This window comes from Meleagris gallopavo, chromosome 2 (assembly GCF_000146605.3).
Source record: "Meleagris gallopavo isolate NT-WF06-2002-E0010 breed Aviagen turkey brand Nicholas breeding stock chromosome 2, Turkey_5.1, whole genome shotgun sequence".
NCBI classification, from domain to species: Eukaryota; Metazoa; Chordata; class Aves; order Galliformes; family Phasianidae; genus Meleagris; species Meleagris gallopavo.
In genome coordinates, this window is record NC_015012.2 from 15,329,763 (window position 1) to 15,350,063 (window position 20,301).

Genomic DNA, 20,301 nt, shown 5'->3' on the forward strand with positions numbered 1-20,301 from the left:
AATTTGTCACAGTCAGTTTTGGGAGAACCCCATTACATATGGACAAATCTTTTCAGATGTATCAGTTTAAGAAGAAAATTTAGGAGTTGGCATAAATCCACGTTTTTCGACATGCTTTCTCTTTTTTGATTTATTTTTAATCTTGCACTTCTCCTTTTTGCTGATACCTTTCACCCCTTGTTCCATACTCTTCCCTCCCAGGGAAAATGCACGGTGACAGTATAGGCTGTATGGCAGCAGTAGGAATGAAAGGTCTATTTCAAAGTTGCTCTGTTCTTTTCGTGTGTGTGGTTTTGTTAAGTACATACCGTGTTTCTGAAATCCAGCTAGGAAAACCTAGAAAAGTCTTCCAATTATAATCCTTGATATTTCCCCTGAAGCTACACCAAAGCCCCTTTGAACTAGAAAAGTGTCTTTCAAAAATGAGAAGGGCAAGACCTGAACTTTTCTACCTATAGTCTTGTAGTCCAAAATTAGAGGATCCCCCCTCCCCCCCCCCCAAGGAAGAAAATACACTGATTTCAATACAAATATTTTTAGCTAATCCAGCTTTCCTTTTTATCTACTGTAGCCAATGCCTGCACCAGTCATTCGAGCATTAAGTTATATGTCTGCATCAAAAGTAACTGTTTCCCAGGTGCAAATTTGTTGGCTGTGCAGACGAGATAAATAACATTTTGCAGTGTTTCCTGTCAAAAATCCCATTGTCATAGGTATGTTTATTGATTGATTTTCTCATGTTTGTAAGTTACAGATTAGCCTTTTCCTCACATTAAAAGCAATTTCCTTTAGGAAGTCAATGCCCCATAAGGTGCAGATGGATTTACTGTGTGTGTATTCATTCTCTGCTCTCCCAAATGGTTCCACAGTGGGACTGCAGGGTGATTTCAGGGAGGAAAGAATTCATCATTCTTGTTTATTTGGGAGCTAATAGGCTTCTCCCCACTGTCCCGGGTCCTGCTTGTATCAAGACCATAAAGATTGAGACTATACGTTGGTTAGCATAACCATTTTAATGCGGGTGGTTTAGAAAACTTATAGGTAGCATAAACATAGTTCTTCCAGCATGAAATACCATAACAAGGTGCAGGAAGGGTTTAATGCACAGAAAGGGAATCATTCCAATTTTTCTAATGGGCTTTCATAGCCATATGAAGAAAAGCAGTTCAGCTTCTTATATCTTTTAAAACTAGCATGCTTTACATAAAACCTATCTCCTTTCTACTTGATCTACAGTTTTAAATATCATATTATGCCCAGAATCTGAACTAAAAAGGTAATAAAAATACTGTCTTTGGGGGCCAGGACAGCAATGAAACTTCCATTTTCATAATTCAAAAACACTGAGTCCAACATATCAAATTTATTTTCATGGAGAGTTTAACAAATAAACTGAAGGAAACACATTCAAGTGAAATAATGTTCAGTATTTTAACTTGAGGTCTGCGTAGGGACAAATAATCATGCATTTTGGTTAATTGCTTCACACTTATTTCTGCTTTTAACACCTCTTGAGAAATTAGACAAGAATCTTCAATGTGTTATTGGAGTTGTGTCAAAGAACATACATTATCTACTTTGTACGCTCCAGTAAATGTCCAGAAGCTACAGAGAAGGCAGAATGGACTAGAATGAGCTGAAAAATCTTCTGAAATGTTACTGAAATTAGGAATAAATATTCCCAAGCACTCAAAGACCTTAAGCAGAATAAGTCATTGCTATATCCAGCAGAAGCCAGGAGGACCATTGGTTAAAGTACAACATAAAGCTTTACATGTTAACTCCCCAGGCATCTCAGAGCAATAAGGCAGCCAGTAAAATCCTCAGCCAACTGCATAAAAGTTTGGGTATTCTTAAGTCACCCACAGTTTTAGCCTAAGGACCTCGCACAGATCAAGGTGCCTTTCCCATGCACAAAGAGCACTTCTATGTAGACTATCGTGGGCACCAGCCCACAGGCACTAACACTGAGTGCCACAGTTTAGCCCTCCTGATGGGACTTCACCTCCAAGACACATTGCAAAGTTGCACACACTTGAAACAGGGCAATTGGGTGCTGTAGGTTTCAGCGACCACTTAGGACAGATAGCTTGTGCAGGGCATATTCAGTAAAGCAAGAAGCTGAAATGAAGGAATTCAAGATGAGTAGCAGAGTGTACATTGAACTTCACCTGACCTACATTTCTGTGGCCCTTCTTCTCTCCCTCAAAGTCCCAAAAAATAAGAACTGGAGCTGGAGGGAAGGCTTTTAATGAGCTCTTTCAAGGACCACAAGGACATTGGTAGGTTCAGGGCTCTCTCCTTTCCTATCATTGAGAGGTGAGAGTCTCTGAACCACAAGCACTGCCTTTGCAGTGGTCACCCCGGGAGACGCAAGGATGAATCACATTGGCTTAATGGTATGAATAATATGTTCATCCACCAATATGTTCTTTTGTACAACAGAGATGACAGAAAACTACACTACAGTAGTCAAAGCCTTTTTTCTGGACAGTATGAATATATCACAAACAGCTCAAACAGTTTACGGCTACCGACAAAAGTGGAGTGAGACAGGAGTCTCACTCAGGACTTAAATTAGCTACATTTGTAGGTACGGAATAAAAAGGAACATTGCTTTATTTGTTCAATGTAGAAAAGATGGACAATTTCCTGCTCTGAGCCGGCAGCATCTCAGTGAGAGGTAAGCCTGGTGGTAGCTTTCAAGCTGTCTATTGTAAGGTACGTGCTTCAAAATAAATATGTATTTTGGCAAGTATCAATTAAAACACAGGTAACAATTTCATGCAGAAAAGAAAAACTGACAGCAAAAAACTGGCTGGCATTCAGAAGCACAGCTCTTTAATCTGGTGTTGATTGACTGATTCATTAGATGTGTAGAAGTACTACTAAGAGGGCTCTTATCCACACAGACAGGCACTCAACGTAACTTCACAATGCATCTCAAAAGCAGGCATACAAATTACAGATATCCCACCACAAGTAAACTCAATCACAGCAGCTTAAACAGTTCCATGACCTTTCAATTGTCCCTCATCTACTGTCCCGCTAATTTCAGGGGCCAGCAGCAGGGGTTTTTGGCCTTCTGCAATGTGCAATTCTGCAATGTGCCTTGACTTGCCAGTGTGCCCTATCCCAGACTCGATTTTATTCAGACTGAGAGGAGGCACTGTAAGACCAGGTGGCAACAGCTTCCAGAGCATACCAAAACTTGGCCTTCTTTTTCTTCACTCATTTCAATCAAGGAAGCTCCAGCTCAGATACCCCAATGTTGATCACAGCTAATCTCTAATACTGTAAAGAAAAACTGCAGAATGCTACTGCTGAGTTATGGATATTACTCATACACACTAACATACACACAACTCCTGAAACAGACTGAACTTGCTTTAAGTTCAGGACATTTTACTAACTAAGGCAAGATTTCCACCAAATATTATCAGGATTGTTATTTAACTTGAAAAAGCAAGTCTGCATTTTCTGCATCTACCCAGCAAAACATCTCAATAGGAGATCAATTCTGACACTGACATTGAATAGAACTTATCTGAAAATTACCTGCTTGTGCCACAGTTTCCCCTGTGAAGCCCTGCAATTTTTGAACTGATAAAGCTGGAATTGGAGTTACGTGATTATTATGCAGTATTAATCTCCAGCTGGGTGACTTGGCAAGGCTACGCACTGACATCTTGAACTTTGCACTTCACATGAAGGAGAAGATGTGAGCTTGTCAACTTGACACTAGCAATGCAATCTCTTTCAAATTGGCCTTTAAAAATCATTACAATATGACTTGGAAGCTCTTCACAGTCACGCAAATAGGATGCCTTGGATTCAGCTGTTGCAAAAAAGTCAGAGGGTTCTAATCAAATCCCTTCAATCAAAATAATACCGTTGCATTTACTTACTAGTACTAAGAGGATGTTGGTGAAATGTCTTTACCATCTGTTTGGTTCATGTGTACACATTAGAAGGATTATTTCATTTTATTTTTACTGAAGCTGTTCTTCAATTAACACAGAATTTCATGAGAGCTTGCCAGTTATTAATAAAGTTACAAAAGTGTGTCCAATCCTTAAGAAATGTGATCATCTCATTAAACTAAGTGGATATTTATCCTGATTTCATTGTAACAGCGTGATTTTATTTAGAAAATGAAAGCACTTAGAATTATAAGCAAAACTATCATGAGTATTTAAAAACATTTCACTACTTGAATAGTCCATGTGCAATGCAAATGATTAAAGATAAGCCAAAATGAACCAGATCATGGAACATTAAAATTAGGTCCCACGTATGATTTCATTTTTCCTGATACCGAACAGATACTGAACTACTGAACTATTAGTAATCTATATTTTAGCTTAGGGAGAAAAGAGAAAATTTTTGTCTCAATTGTGATCCATATCTCAGAAAACATTAGAGAAAATATGAAAGTCTGAGGATCACAAGGCAGCATCCCACCGACAAAAACTATCTTCCAGGAATTCTCTACACTGTCATCGTTTGTTAATACTGGGGAGCTCTTAATTCTAGTTCTTCACATCACAAAAATACTGCACAAGAGATAAGCATCTTTTGGTGTTTAATGCTCAGCTACTCTGACTTCCTAGCTTCATATCCATACTGGGAACATAAGCCAAACTTCTGCTTGCATAACAGGTCTGATTTCTTACATGGGAGCTATGAACGCTCAACAGCACGTGGAGAAACTACATTTATAAAACTTCAAAAGGACCACTTCTATGCAGTGGCAAAACTTAAGGAACCAAAGCCTGAGCGGCTTGGTTCAAATCACTTATCAAACTAAGGAGTTTAAGCTTTTCTGGCCACATAAAACAGCCCCCAGGAATCTTGGATGAAAAAAAAAATCTGTCATCAAACAGTACCCAGACATCCTTTCATTTAATTACTTCCTGTCATTTTATTAGCTCTCTGCTAGCTGAGTTTTATAAGTTCCGCTGCATGAGAAGGATCTGTAGCCATGGAAATATTTTTCTCTGAAAGCATACTTGTTCACTTTGCAAAAATGTATAATCCTTCCTGGTAAAGCAGTGGAGATATTGGATATTTGAGGTATGCAAATTGAGCGCAAGGTATAACTTTTACACTGCAGCCCACAGCGTAGGACATAGAAATCAGCACTTATTCGTGGGAGAGTCCTGGAGCAGCTGTTGTCTGAAGGCAGTCCTGTCAGCCAGGTTTGCCTGGAGCAAAATGGAAGCACTCCATCCCTGCACTCATCGTGAGCCAAGGGAAAGAATCTGGCTTGGCCTCATGGCTGCTTCTCTGCCTCCTCCCTTTTGGAGGAGCTTACACCTCAAAGCAGTCAAAGAGGAATCACTCATTTCACTCATCCAAAATTCAAGGAATGCTGTCTGCAGAGGAACTCATGGAAATGGCAGCTGCTGCCTTTTTGCAGGGAAGAACATGGTGCGAGGTTTATGAATTCAAGTACAATCTACAAACTATTTTAGATACCAGAGTGTTTTTTTTTTTTTTTTTCCCACTGGCAAAATCAAGTGTTAGTATACTATATTTCAACTGCTTTCAACAAGCAGGAACACACATGTAATTGATAATACTATCCTCTGTTTTGGCATATGGACTCCAGCAGGAGAGTCCACAATACAAACTACATGACAATAAAGTTGTAGGCCTCCATCAAAGCCTAATTCTGCTGCTCTCACTTGGCAGCACGCTAAGTGAAAAACAGCAGCAGCCCTCAGATTTGAGCCGAAACATCTGCTTGCATCCTACAGAAGTTCTTATTGGGGCAATAGTGCAGACTCCAAATACTCATGAGTATTTCTGTTCTGTTTCCCTCACTTAAGTGTGTCCGCAAATATATTAATAAGCTCATGGAATGAAAGACATGTAATTTACCACCAGGAAAGTTTACTTTTGATGTCAAATAATAGACAAGAAAATCTTTCTTGCTAATCATAGTTGCACTGCAGTGAAGTGCCATGTCTGGTTGAGCTCAGCTAAATTTCAGTACCCATTAAAAAAACACACTATTTCACCTTTCAAGAGCAATGGATGCAAGGAGCAATGTGTTCTGAGCACATTACAAGCTCCAAGGAAGCAAAAATTTATTATTTAAGCAGGTGTTGCAGTAGGCCAGGAGTCAAACTGAGATTCTGGTTATTAATTACCCTGCAGTTTCAAGGATGACAGGAGGAAAAGCTGTCAGTACTTTATGCGTATGAACAGACAAAAAAAAAAGAATAGGGATGAGTATCTACCTGCTTCTGCTTGAATACCTACTTGAGAACAGCAGTGAGGACCTGCATCAAGTTTACCATTCTCAAAGAGCAGCTTGGAGTATCTCCAGCAGCTAAGAGGTGTCAACAACAACCCCTTGTCTGTCCAAGAATCCTTGCCACATGTAAGGTGCGCTCCCTATGCTAGAATGTAGATCTTTCCCCCCACTTGGAAGTCACTGTAAGGAGGTATATTGCGTTCTCATATCATGATTTCTTCCATACTGGAAAAACAAATGACATAACGTGGACTTACATACTGGCAATTTATTTTTGGGAATGGCTGTAATATTTAATTTTCAGTAGTTCCAAGCAAGCTCACTTGGCTTCCAAGCTCCTGGTGAGCTGCAATTTCTTCTCCTCCAGATAAAGAATTGATCAGCTAAACATGTCTGAACAGCAAGTAGTTGTTAAACATAGCTAAGATTGTGCTTAACACATTACCAACGTTTTTTTTTTTTTTTTTGCCCATTACCTTCAGCTTTCACCCTGTTGATGCCATTTTTTGCAAGGAAGTAATGTTAAGTCTAGATAAGACCTGTTAAACCTTTGGTTAAAGCAACAAAACTTTTTTTCTACATACAAAAGTGGTGAAGGTAGCAGGAGTTGATGTCCATTCAAACACTGTCCTGAGTGGATGGGTTGCTTTGCATTCCATATTATAACAAGCACAAAAAAAGACACTACATTCAAAAAGATCAGAGCTTCTTGTATATATTATTGACCGCTAAGCAAGTAATTGCCTGGAAAAAAACACAAAGCAAAGCAGAGAAACAAGGAGAGGAATGAAGTCCAGAGCCAAATGTGATGCCATAGGTGGTATTTTTGCAAACCACTCTTGCCCCAGAAAGACTCTTAGCCTTTAGTGTACATCGTTTCTTCTTCAACTGCATTTTTGTCCAAATGCACAATATCTAAGTATCCGACTCCTTTATGATAAGCACATCACATTTAGTAATAGTCACAGTGGATTTTATTCCCTTGTTTTTTTTCAGCTTCCTCTAATATCTCTTCTCGTTTCTGATTGGATCAGCTATAACTGTTATATTGATTTTAGATTTTTCTATCTGCAATTTATCAGCAGCATCTCATCTATTTGTTACGGCTCTCGGCTACAGGAATAGTCTGAATGAATCAGAATTAGGTCTAGTCGCAGCTGAGCAGTGGAAACCTGCTGAGCCATCATAGCTAGAACCCTAGGTCCCAGAAATTGCCATAAATAAAAGCCATTATGAATAATACCTCATGCCATTTCTGACTGTGAGCATACGGCAGCAGACTCTGTATGGCCAGGAAAACAGTATCTACGTTATGCACCTATTTTAATGTTAATTCAAGGAGCTTTTCTCTGATATTACACAAAAACATCTGAGTTCCTAGTTACTGAATAGTATAATTCTTCTTCAAAGCTTCAGTGAATCTCCTTCATCCTGTCTGTGAACTGAGAAGTCGTTCTCAGTGTGCAGAATAATTTCTTTTCTGTTAGAGAAACTGACTACACGATGAGCATAGTTCCTGCATGTGATTCTATAGTGCTGAGTGAAGTGTAGGAATCTTTGTCCCCTTCCAGAGGCAAGTTTATCCCAGGAAAAACTGGCCAAGTTGCATGTATAAGCTGAGATGAATGGCTCTGTGTTTGTAAAATGCCATTCAATCGAAGCAAAGATCAGGGATAGCTCTGTTGTGCGTGCTTGATATGTCATATGAGGTAGAGGCAGATGGAATAGCAACATCAGAAAAAGCAGACCTTACCCCAAAACTTTTATTAAATATATTCTGACTATGAACAACTTATTCTTGCTGCTGTAACAGGTTGCCCGTCATCATTTTACAGTATGGTTTGGGCTGGACTGGATATTAAAGGTCAGCTAGTTCCAACCTCTCTGTCTCCAGACAAGGTTGCTCGAAGATCCATCCAATTTCAGGAATAAATTCTTTCCGTGAGAAGGGTGAGGCACTGACACAGGCTGCTCAGGGAAGCTGTGGAAACCCCGCTCCTGGAGGTGTGCAAGATAAGGCTAGGTGGGGCCCTGGACAGCCTGATATAATGGGAGGTGTTCCCATATATGGCGGGAGTTTGGAACTAGGTGATCTTTAAGGTTGATTCTAGCTTAAATTATACTATGATTTTATGAATACTAACTAGCTTTCTTGGGCCACTATTCCCTCCAGACCTTTATACCACAATATTTCAAGCAGATATCTGAAGAGGTCAAAGCAAGCAAGCACAATGGAAAGTACTAGGAGTGAAGAAAATGCAGGTCTCCCGGGTGAAACTTGGAGCATGGAAAGTAGAGGGATATCCACAACACCTGTGTGCAGCCTTGAGCTGTCCTAGGCAATAAGGTTTAACAAACTCTTAAATAGCACACTTCTTCCTTTCTCAAAAACAAGTTACAGGGGTTACACTATTTTTACTACTCAGTCCTTCTACTCACTCACTGTAAATTAATATTAAATTAAACAGCATGGAAATCACTACAATAAAGCTAAAAACAACTGTTTAGAAACTCAGTGAGCTCTTTTTGCAGCTACATCATACCAGTGTTCACGAGCCTACAGATGACAAACACACGACTGGGCTTCTCTACTTCTATCAGTTAATACCTTAAATTATTGCTCATAGTCTCAAAGTGCATTACTTTGAACTTGGTACTTTGTACTGTAATGTTCCATCACATTTATAACATTCCTGATCTCAAGGTCATCTAATTATTTCCACAGAATATGGTAATTCATGTTTTATTGATACGTTCCAAATTTATACTATCAGAAAAATTCATTAATTCACCCCTACTTCTGATATTGAAGTCATTAATGAAAATATTAAATCAGATTATGCCCTAATCCAATAATTCACTAGATACTTTCCAACAGTTCTACTTTCAGTTCACTTCTGACAGCTTCCTCTGCGCCACTTCTATTGTCACATTATAATTCTTACACATCAATCTCCACTTTGCTTGATTAACTTAGTTCAAATTTAATATTTTCCCATCTGGCTCAACATTACATGTTTCATGGCAACCCAGGATGTTGCTTACATGTGTACTTTTCTTTCCAAGCTTTTCCCTGCTTTAGAAATTTGGAGGACTGAGCCAGCTACAAGTACTCTGAGGTTCCAGGAAGATACTGCAGCTCATGTAGCAATACACTGAGGAGAACTAAACTTCACTGCTTTCCATGGCATCATCTTTGCCACTCCACAGGCTTAAGGTATCAACTAGTTTTGTAAGTTAGCCTTCCCAGAATCCTATACCATGAGGTTGAAAGGGAAGTATTGTCCTCTACCCTCCTGTCCTGGAGCACCTCTCCTATGAAAAGAGGCTGAGAGAGCTGGGACTGCTCAGCCTGGAAAAGAGGAGGCTCAGAAGGGATCTTATCAATGCAAAGGGAGGGAGCAAAGCTCTTTTAAGTTGCACCAGTGCCAGGACAGGAGGCATTGGGCACAAACTGAAATACAGCAGACTGTCTGAATACCAGGAAGCACTTCTGTGGGTTCTGGAGTACTGGCATAGAGAAGCTGTGGAGATTCCTCCTTGGAGATCTGCAAGATACCTGACATGGTTCTGGGCACTTGGCTCTGGGTGGCCCTGCTTGAGCAAGTTTCCAGTAGACCCTTCGAACCTTAACCATTCTCTGATTCCTCCCTGAAGGAATGGCAACATACATCATTGCAAGAAGGTACATCTGAATACTTTCTCCCTAATTTAAATTTATCCAGAGTTCAGTGGAACAAATTTTCTTTCCACATATATACATGTATGCCTTTTTAAAAGAGTCTTTATTACTGTGCATAATAACTGTCTCTGAATCATCACCCTTTGACATCTGTGGTTCCTAGCAAACAATAAAGGCAGGCCCACTTGCTACATTGCTCTCAGTTCCTCCAACACTTACTATTTTACTACAGCCTCCTAAGAAGTTGAGAATCCTATTCTAACCAATTTCAGAACTGCAGGAGCCACGTAAGATGCTTAAGTCACATTAAAAGTGTTTGTAAAGCTCATTTAAAGAGAGATGTCAGACTTAAGATTTGCACTTCATGTTGTTTTCCTGAGGTACAACACAAATCCTTTGAGATTCTCCTATAAATCCAATGACCAGATACCTTACTCCTGACAATAAAAGACTTATCTGTGCATGAGTCACAAACACAACAGTTGCATTTTTTGGTCTGTTACCAGTGGTGTTTACACTCATTTAGGCTTTTCTTAAAAATCTATACTGGAATAGTGTTTGGGATGTTAAAGGGGAAAAAATAACAGTTTTGATATATACAAGTGCATGAGAATGAACGCTTTTGTATACTGCAAATCCAGTGAATTACATTTGACTGATGATTTGCATTTGTCAAAACATTTAGGATTTATGGAGTTTTCTTCTATGCTCCCTATCATACTCCCATCTATGAATCAGATTTACGGTTACTCTTTATTGCAGCTAATGCTCTTTAATGTCAGAGCATAGTATGAAAAAAAACCTTTAAAAAGCATGAGAGAAATATTAGTTTTTTTGTTCAAGGTATACTATCACCTCCCTCTGGAATCATTTACCTTTGAAACTCTCGAGTTCAGAGCTAATCACGTTACGTGAGCCACTGAGGACACAACAGACACACTGCCAGAAAATATTTAATATCTTCCTATTCCAGATCTCCGTATTCCCCTTTTATCCTTCCTCACCAGCATGGCTCAAAGTAACACGAAGTCCTTGAAAATATCTCAGCTACACTTATGCCCCTGCAAAACGTGATCCGCACTTCTATAGGATGGCCTACCAAGTGGGTTCAGAGAATTTGGAAAGTTTCTGATGTCTCTTCTTCCTCTTTTTATCCAATGAACGTAGAGGAAGATGACAAACTGTAAACAAGGATTTCTTTAGGAAGAAATGTAAAGAGCTCCCCAGCTTCTTGGTGTGGTTACATACTTAGTGAGAAGCTGCAGTAGATACCAAAGCATAGTAAGGTTTTGACTTCGGTAAGACTTCTGACCTTATCTCCTATAACATCCTAATAAGCAGCCTAAGAAACACAATCTAAATGAAACTAGAGAACAAAGACCAAAACATCCAGAAAAAAAAATCAGTAAGGTCTATACATCCAGAAAGTGTACACTGTCAAAAAACATTCCCATTCTCTATGCAAAAAGGGCAGGAAAGAAATCCTACGCTACTTCTTTGTCCAGGAAACTCACTTAGCTAACACTGCAGGATTTACTCCTGTGTTTCATTACAGCTAAAATATTAAGTGAATGAAGGCTATCATGTTGGATTTGAGTACTGACACTTTTGTACGAAGTTTTCATCACTGATTCCAGATACCTGTGCTAATATTGCCAGGCCTGAATTTTTGAAAGCATGAGATTTTAGTAATCCTCAGTTACATACAACAAAAATCAGTTCCAAACATCTCTGAAACTTCAGTGCCAAGTTGATCACTTCTGATTAGCATAAAGTACTTTAAATGTGAATGCTTGCCTGTGAGCACCTTCTCACTTTCAGCACATCTACGGATGCTCTAAGCTTGTGAGCTTGCTTGATAAATAAAAGGCAATTGCTGGAAGACCATGGGAACGTTTCCCCGCATCTGCACTCTTTAATTAAATTGTAATTGTCACTCAATATTTTTTAAAAAGGAAGCAATAAATCTTATTTGAGACTGAAAATTATTTTGTTCTGGGCACAGGTCTTGAACTTATCATCCATTTTAGAAGCTTGTACTTTTTGACTATGGCATACTTCATTTTGATGCGTCCATCATTTTTCAATTGGATGTATGCTGTTACCCAAAAACCATTACTTGTGTCACAAATGGCATAGTGATCTATTATTTACTTCCAGCATGGTAATAATCAGACACAAATCTTTGTTGGTTTTGTTCCCAGTTTTCACTTTCCAGTAGAGGAAATTGAATACAGTTAACATTTTAATGAATCAGTAATGGCAATTGGTGCTTAAAGCATAGAATACTTCTGCAACATGCTACTGTATTGAGAAACATACTGAAGTGCTGTCCAGTGCTTGTCAGATACCTAAGAAAGCTTCAGAAGAGCATATATATATTAATGATTTTGCATTATTTTTATTAGGCAGTTATTAATAGCAATTTAATGATCAATATGTAAGAAAAACACATGCAACTGCTTCTATTAAAAAGTCTTGTTATGTACTGTAATCCAACCAAACAACTTCCTTTCAGTGGCTGCTTAAGTCACAAAAGAAATCCCTACTAACATGAAATGAAGGGCCTTTTTCCTCTCAAAGCACTCATTGTCCAAGCAGAGTATTGGTATTCTTCATTCATACGTCTATGACAAAGTTACTCCATGATTGTAAAGGTAGTAACATCCTCTCCTCTTTACTCCTTCCACATGAGTACAGAACACGGCATAGTGAGACAGAAGACATTCCCTACAGAAAGCAAACAATGCTGCAGTTCAAGACACAATGAATCCAAACTTGGTCTCAGAGATAATCCTCCGTCCTATGTTTTGCAACTGTTCAAAAGTCATAGCAAAAAGATGGCTGAAAATGAATTTCAAATAAGAATTAGAAAGTAGTTTTAATCTCAACAAATGCAAAAAGCAGGAAGATATATGTAAGTTTCCAAAATCAGACTGAGATATCTAGCTACTTGCTCTCTCCCACCAGTAGCTTCTGTCACCAACTAGAAAATCATTAAGCAACCATAGATTTATTCAAATTCATATTTTGAACAACATCTAAGCACATTTCTGAAATGCATCACCAAGAGAGGCCATCTGTGCATTTTCAACTGTACCATTTATATTTCATAAATCCAAGCAGCTGTTTTACTGTGATTTTTCTGAATCTTTAAAAGCAGCTTTCAAGACCCAAACCATTGGGGTTACAGAACATAAACCACGTGTCTGTATTTGCCTGAAAGGGAGATGAGAAAAATCTTACAAGACACACAGAAATTTTTAATGCAGACTTACACCTTCACAATCTCAATTAGAACGAGAAGTAATTGTTATGGTTATTTTGAGCCCTAGCTTATTTGCCCAAAGTCTCCCCTTCCATTAGAAAGTGTCAGATACTAAAGGTAGGAATAAAAACCTCAACTTCTGATAAGGAAAGCAATCAGACAATATGCAAAAATAATTATCATGTCTAATTCCCTCAGAGTGCAAAGCTTAGGTTAATACTGAGCCTGTATAATATGGGTAAGTAAATGGAAGAAATAGCATTTCATCTACCACGCACTGCATTTCTAAGGAAGGATGAGCTGCATTTACTGGAGAGCAGCTAATATTTATGTTGAAGAACAGCAAGTCACCGTACTTTATCTGAGACTTTATTCACTGTTGCTGCCTGAACCACTATAAGCCATTTTGATTAAAACAGTAATGTACATCTCAGTACATATGGTGATGCAGCCAGAAAGTGTAACACATTTAATATTTAAATGCTATATTCTATGATTAGTTGCATTTCATCTGAATAAGATATAACTCTTCATTATAGGAAAGAAACTCTAATACCTATGTTGATGTTGATTCACAAGTCACCACAGGGATAGAGTTTTAAGAGATTAGATACAGGTAGAAAGATTAGGAGGAATAAAGAGAAATTGTATCTTCCAGAGAATAAAATTAAAAAAAATAATCACAGAATAATTCAGGCTGGAAGGGACCAGGGCAGGTCTCTCACCTAAACTCTTCCTCGGAGTATGATTAAAACTAAAGTCTAACCCTGTTGCTCAGTGACTTGAAAGCCTCCAAAACACCCTTGAGCTCTGTTGTGCAGCCTCTGCATTTGACCATAGAGTGAGTTGTCTTCTGGCTACCCCAGTGGCCTCTCTTGAACTTCCAGTTCACCAGCCAGGATGTGGTAAACTTGATATGATCTGATGAGCACAAAGATGAAAGGAATAACTACTTAATCTACTGTCTATGACCTTCTTAATACATCCCAATATGCTGTACCAAACCACCTGGTTTTCTCTACAGCCCCATGGGCCCACATTCAACCTAATGTATACCAGGACACCTGAGGGCCCTTCAGAAGTGCAGCCCCCTAGCCTGTATGAATACAAGGGTCTGGTTTGTTCTAGAGGTAGGACATAGCACAGGATGAAAAATGTGATGAGAATGCAAATCTGCTCCTACTTCAGATCACAAATATTAAACAGGGTAAGTCCTAGATCACTGAGACATTCCCTCTTGCTGCCATGTTCATAGTGTGACACTAGCCATTAATCATTGCTATTTGACCCTCCTGAGTCAGCCTCACTCACCCCCCCCACCCCTCCCCAGCTTTCATCACCTCACGATAGATACAAGGATAATGTCAAAAACCTTGCAAAAGTCAAGGTAGAGAGCATCCACCGATCTTTCATCATCCACAGCTCTAGTCAAGCATGATCTGCCCTCTGTAAATCTATGGTGGTCATTTTCAAAAACTCTCCCCTTTATAGGTTCAAAAATGGGTTCTGAGAGGATTTGCTTCTAGAAACAAGTCTGATTGACTTGCATTTCTCTAACTGTCCTTCTTGCCATTTTTGAATACAACTGAGACAGCTATCTTCCACAGAATCTTACTAACCAGTTTCTCGAATAAACCAAAGACTGCTGCCTCAGCTCCAGGGTCTGCACTTTGCTACCTTCCTCACACCAGTCACCAGCCTGGTCCATGGATTGTCACATCCCACACCAGTTCTTTTTTGTGAGTAGCACATCTAAGAGAACATCACATCTAAACTTTTCTCATGTCTACATTAAGAAACTACTACTGACACGTTCCAGAACCCTCCTACACTGTTTGCATCCCATCTTGCTGTCCTGCTAAGACAGAGATCACAGATTCCCATAAGGACCAGTGCCTTTTATCTACAGACTGCCCAAAGAGCATGTAGCCACCCCAAACTTTGCCTCCTCATTTAATTACAAGCTCTTATCACCAACGCTCATGCAGTTTAGAGCCCTCCTTGCTATTCTATCAAGGCTCCTGGCAAAAATGATTTTATTCACATTCTCAACTGTGGACTTTGCAGAATATATTCACTTGTCTCCAATCTTTTCCCTTCATGTATTGGATCAAGAAAACCTAATCAGGTCCTTTATCTTTGTCCCTAAAGCAGCCATCACTTATTCCATGCTACCTGTAGAAGCATCACTTCTGCCCACAGAGATGAGCGACAGGGCCTAACAGCCCAGGGACCTAGCAGAAAGTGAAGGGGTATTTTCAGCTTCCAAGGAAACTGAACCCACTCTGCAACAGAGCAATGCACACAGGGTGGCACGTGGGTCTGCTCGAGTCCAAGGAAAAAAAAAACACAGTGATGGAGAAACTGACCCTGGCTCTTCTTCAACTTGGGCCTAATCCCAGCTGTGTTTGGCTGTGCTAGTTTAGTCTGAGGTTCTGTCTTTCCCAAAGGCCAAAGCAGAGATAGTACTGCTGGAAATCGGCCATCTCACCAGAAATCCCCAGGGAAAGGCTCAATGTGGGGTGCTCTCCATCTCATTTCAGTAGGTTGAAGTACTGCCCTTGAAGCAAAGTAAAGCTGGGCTAAGATTTTCAGGAGTTCTTCATCATTTACATAGTCTCATACAATGTGTAAAACAGGAGTAGTATCTAGAGGCTGTACAATAATACTTAAACAATCAGGTTTATCTACTTGTTTTAATTAAATGCTGCTATTTTTTTTTCCCCCCCTACAGGAAGAAAATTTTAACATTCAACAATTTGAAGTAGATGGGCCTCTAAAAAAATATATCACTTCTGATTTAATTTCCCTGCATAGAAGATTCCTTTTCACTGTTAATGTGACTTAGCCCAATCAGATATGTTTCATTTGTGTCCTACTTGAAATCTTTAGGCTTTTCCATCTGTCAGAAATGTTTGGGCTGCTGAATGATAAAGTCCTGTTGCTACGGTGATTAGTTCCATTACCTAGGTGACAGCATTGGCATGATGTCACAACTAAAATGATTCAACTCTGGAAATACTTTTAGTGTCTGTTGCAGATGGACTGTACTAAAAACACCATTTTATCAATGACCAAAAATACCTATAGCTTTTTGAAAGGAAAGAAGGTGTAGCTTGACCACTCTTTCACACTATTTGAAAAAGCACAGGTAAAGAGCAAAACACATAAGTGGACCATCTGCATTCGACAACACTGCACCACTAAAGCACAAACACACGTGAATAAGGATGTATATAAGTATATTAAACCAGAGCTTCCTTGTTTTGGCAACAGCAGGGTGAATTTAGCTACTCTACTTTTGCATCATTCTTACCTATTACAGTAGAGTAGCACAAAGTAGTGTTCAGCAGATGCAGTATCCCCATTTTTCCCTATATTATCATCACACAGTCACCTTTTAAAGCCTCAGTAACATTTTAAAATCCCAGTCAGAGGTATTTCATTTTACCAGTAACTGTACAATCAAGCAATACCTGATAGATCTCCAAGAGTTAAAGAATTATTGGAGAGTTCAGGCAATAATGTCATTTCCCATTTGCTGCCATTTTCTGTCAAAGAAAAGATTTTATTAAAGCTTGTCTTCTATCACACCAATTCAAAGAGCCCAAAGTGGAGTGGAACCCCACAGGTAGCCAAATCAGCAGAGATTATATGGACAACAACAGCATCATCTTTTATGTTTGGGTCTTTTTTGCCTCCACTGTCTTTGCCTTTATGGCACTCTGATGTGAGCTGGTAGTACTTGAGTAGTCAGCAGCTGGACCACAACTAGATTTGACCAGAAAACCTGCATACGACACAACAGGATTTTTATTCTACAATTTACTCAAATTCAATTCCACACTTTGGAAACTGGCCAGAGAACCAGTAGTTGTACGAATACCCATAGCTGCATTAATGCAGATGAAGGACTTTGTTAATCTTTAAATGTTCAGACCAATTAACAGAAATGTTGTTTTCACTGATGCATATGCTAGGTCTCATCTTCCCCCTGCTAGGTTAGTGTTTAAGTGACTAAATACAACTTGACTAAATACAACTGAGTGAAGAATTTGAATCAAATAACCAATTAGAAGTATCCTCTTCCCTTTTTCTCACGAAGAATTACTCCCTAAACCAATAAATTATTAGTTTATTTATTATTCAGAATTATCAGGCTATGCCTACAACAAGTAGCCCTTGATCCATAAATCATTGGCAAACAATTAATTATGCACGCTCACTGCTTGCTGTCTTGTTTAGTTGTATAAATCATATGGCAACCTGAACAGGTGAATGATAGATTCTAAGCTTGCAATTTGTTGCTTTTCTGTCACATATTTTCTTCTATTGGACTTCTGTCAGGAACACTATGTCCTGCTTGCTCAAAGCAGACTTTCTTCATTCATCTTTTCTCTCCAAACATTCATTGACACATATGTTGCTCTGAAAGTAAAGCCTCCTATGTATTTCTACGTAATTCTCAGCAGACACAAGGAACACGATAACACTATTTGATAGAGCAAATTTTCAGCTACACAACACTATTCTTCAACACAATCACCACCATTAGATGCACATTTTCACCAGCAACAAGAGCCTGAAAGACGCACTTATGAAAATCTGCACCAGTGAAAGGGACCCACTGTTTCACAGCTGCTATGATTACACTGCTGCTAGGATAATGTTACCTATGCAGCCTGTGTTTCACAGAATCACAGAATGGACAGGGTTGGAAGGGACCTCAAGGATCATGAATTTCCAACCCCCCTGCCACAGGCAGGGCCACCAACTGCCACCTTCAATACTAGACCAGGCTGCCCAGGGCCCCATCGAATCTGGCCTTGAACACCTCCAGGGACAGGGCACCCACAACCTCTCTGGGCAGTCTGTTCCAGCACCTCACCACTCTCTCTGTAAAGAATTTACCCCTGACATCCAACCTAAATCTCCCATCCCTCAACTTAAAACCATTTCCCCTTGTCCCACCATTATCAACCCTTTCAGAGAGTTGATTCCCCTCTTCTTTGTAGGCTCCCTTTAGGTATTGAAAGGCTGCAATCAGGTCATCCCGCAGCCTTCTTTTCTCCAGGCTGAACAAGCCCAGCTCCCTCAGCCTGTCCTTATAGCGGACATGCTTCAGTCCCCTGATCATCTTCATGGCTCTCCTCTGGACCCTCTCCAACAGCTCTCTGTCTGTCTTGTACTGGGGGCTCCACACTTGAACGCAGTATTCCAGATAGGGCCTCGCAGGAGCAGAGTAGAGGGGGGCAATTACCTCCCTGTCCCTGCTGGCCACCCCTTTTTTGATGAAGCCCAGAATACCATTTGCCTTCCGAGCCTATCAAGCGCACACTGCGGGCTCATGTTAAGCTTTTCATCTATCAACCCCCAGGTCCTTTTCCCCACAGGGCTGCTCTCAAGGACCGCTCCTTCCAGTCTGTATGGATGCCTGGGATTCCTCCAGCCCAAGAGCAAAACTTTGCACTTTGCTGTGTTGAACCTCATCAGGTTCACCCGGGCCCACCTTTCTAGCCTGTCGAGGTCCCTCTGAATGGCATCCCTTCCTTCAACCATGTCAACTGCACCACTCAGGTTGGTGTTGTCAGCAAACTTGCTGAGGGTGCACTCAATTCTATTAATGACATCGATGATGAAGATGTTAAAGAGCACCTGCTCCCAAGACAGACCCCTGGGGGACGCCACTCATTACTGGCCTCCACCTGGACATAGAGCCATTGATGACCACCCTCTGTCCACAGCCTTTCAATCAGTTTCTTACTGATCTAGCGGTCCACTCATCAAATCCTCATTCCTCCAATTTGGAGATAAGGATGTGGTAGGGGACCATGTCAAAGGCCTTGCTCAAGTCCAGGTAAATGACATCAGTCGCCTTCCCCTTGTCCACCAATGCCGTCACTCCATCGTAGAAGGCCACCAGATTGGTCAAGCATGACCTTCCCCTGGTGGAGCCGTGCTGGCTGTCTCGGATCACACACTCATTCCTCATGTGATCAAGCATGTCATCCAGGATGATCTGTTCCTGGATCTTCCCAGGTACAGAGGTGAGACTCACCGGCCTGTAGTTTCCAGGGTCATCCCTGCTCCCTTTCTTGTAAATGGGAGTGGCATGACTCTTCCTCCAGTCATCCAGGACCTCACCTGACAGCCACGACTTTTCAAATATGATGGAGAGCAGCTCAGCAACCACTTCAGCCAGCTCCTTCAGAACCCTGGGATGCACACCATCCACTTGTACGCATTCAGTCTCATGAGGTGGTCTCGGACCTGCTCTGTCCTCACAGTGGGGGTGGGAGGGATTTACTATGTCAGTCCCCACCTAGAGGTTTAGGGATGCAGGGGTAAGGAACATGAGAAGTACTGTAATCCTGGCTGCCAGTGAAGACAGAGGCAAAGAACTCATTCAGTACCTCAGCCTTCTCTTCATCCATTATCTTTCATAGGCCCAAAGAGATGAAGTCAGAAGGAGCCAAATCTGGACTACATGGGCAGTACAGTCAAGATCTGCAACATGCTGTAAAGTTCTTCAAACTCGTATGTGTCCTGGTGTTACTGTGCTGCAAGAGAAAACTTGCCTTCTCCTTTCATCCAGCTCCGGAAGTGTGAACTCTCAGCTTAATTAACAGCATACAGCAACAAAATGAATTGAATATTGGTAGGAAGCTTCAACCTCTACTGGCATACCGGGAACATACAACTCTGATGCCTTGGGTCAACATAATAAAACAGGAAACATTGCTTTCAGAGCAGCCCTTTTACAAGTCAAACTTCAACATATTTCCAAGCCTGCCTAGTTCAGAATATCGTTTGCTAAGTAGGTAAGGTCCATCATCTACTTCATGCTCTCGCCCTAACCAGCTACCATGGCAAAGCTAATAAAACAAAACAAGAAAATCTACATGCAGATGCACTTCCGATGTGATCTAAGGTCACATCAGCAACATCTCTCTCACAGAGATTAGCATTTCATATTGTTTTTCTGCTGGGACATTCAAGTAAATTAACACTAGTGACATGCCCTTTACCTACTACCCTGTGGACTTTCATTAGTGCAATAGCAGACCATTGTTCTCTACCAGAAGC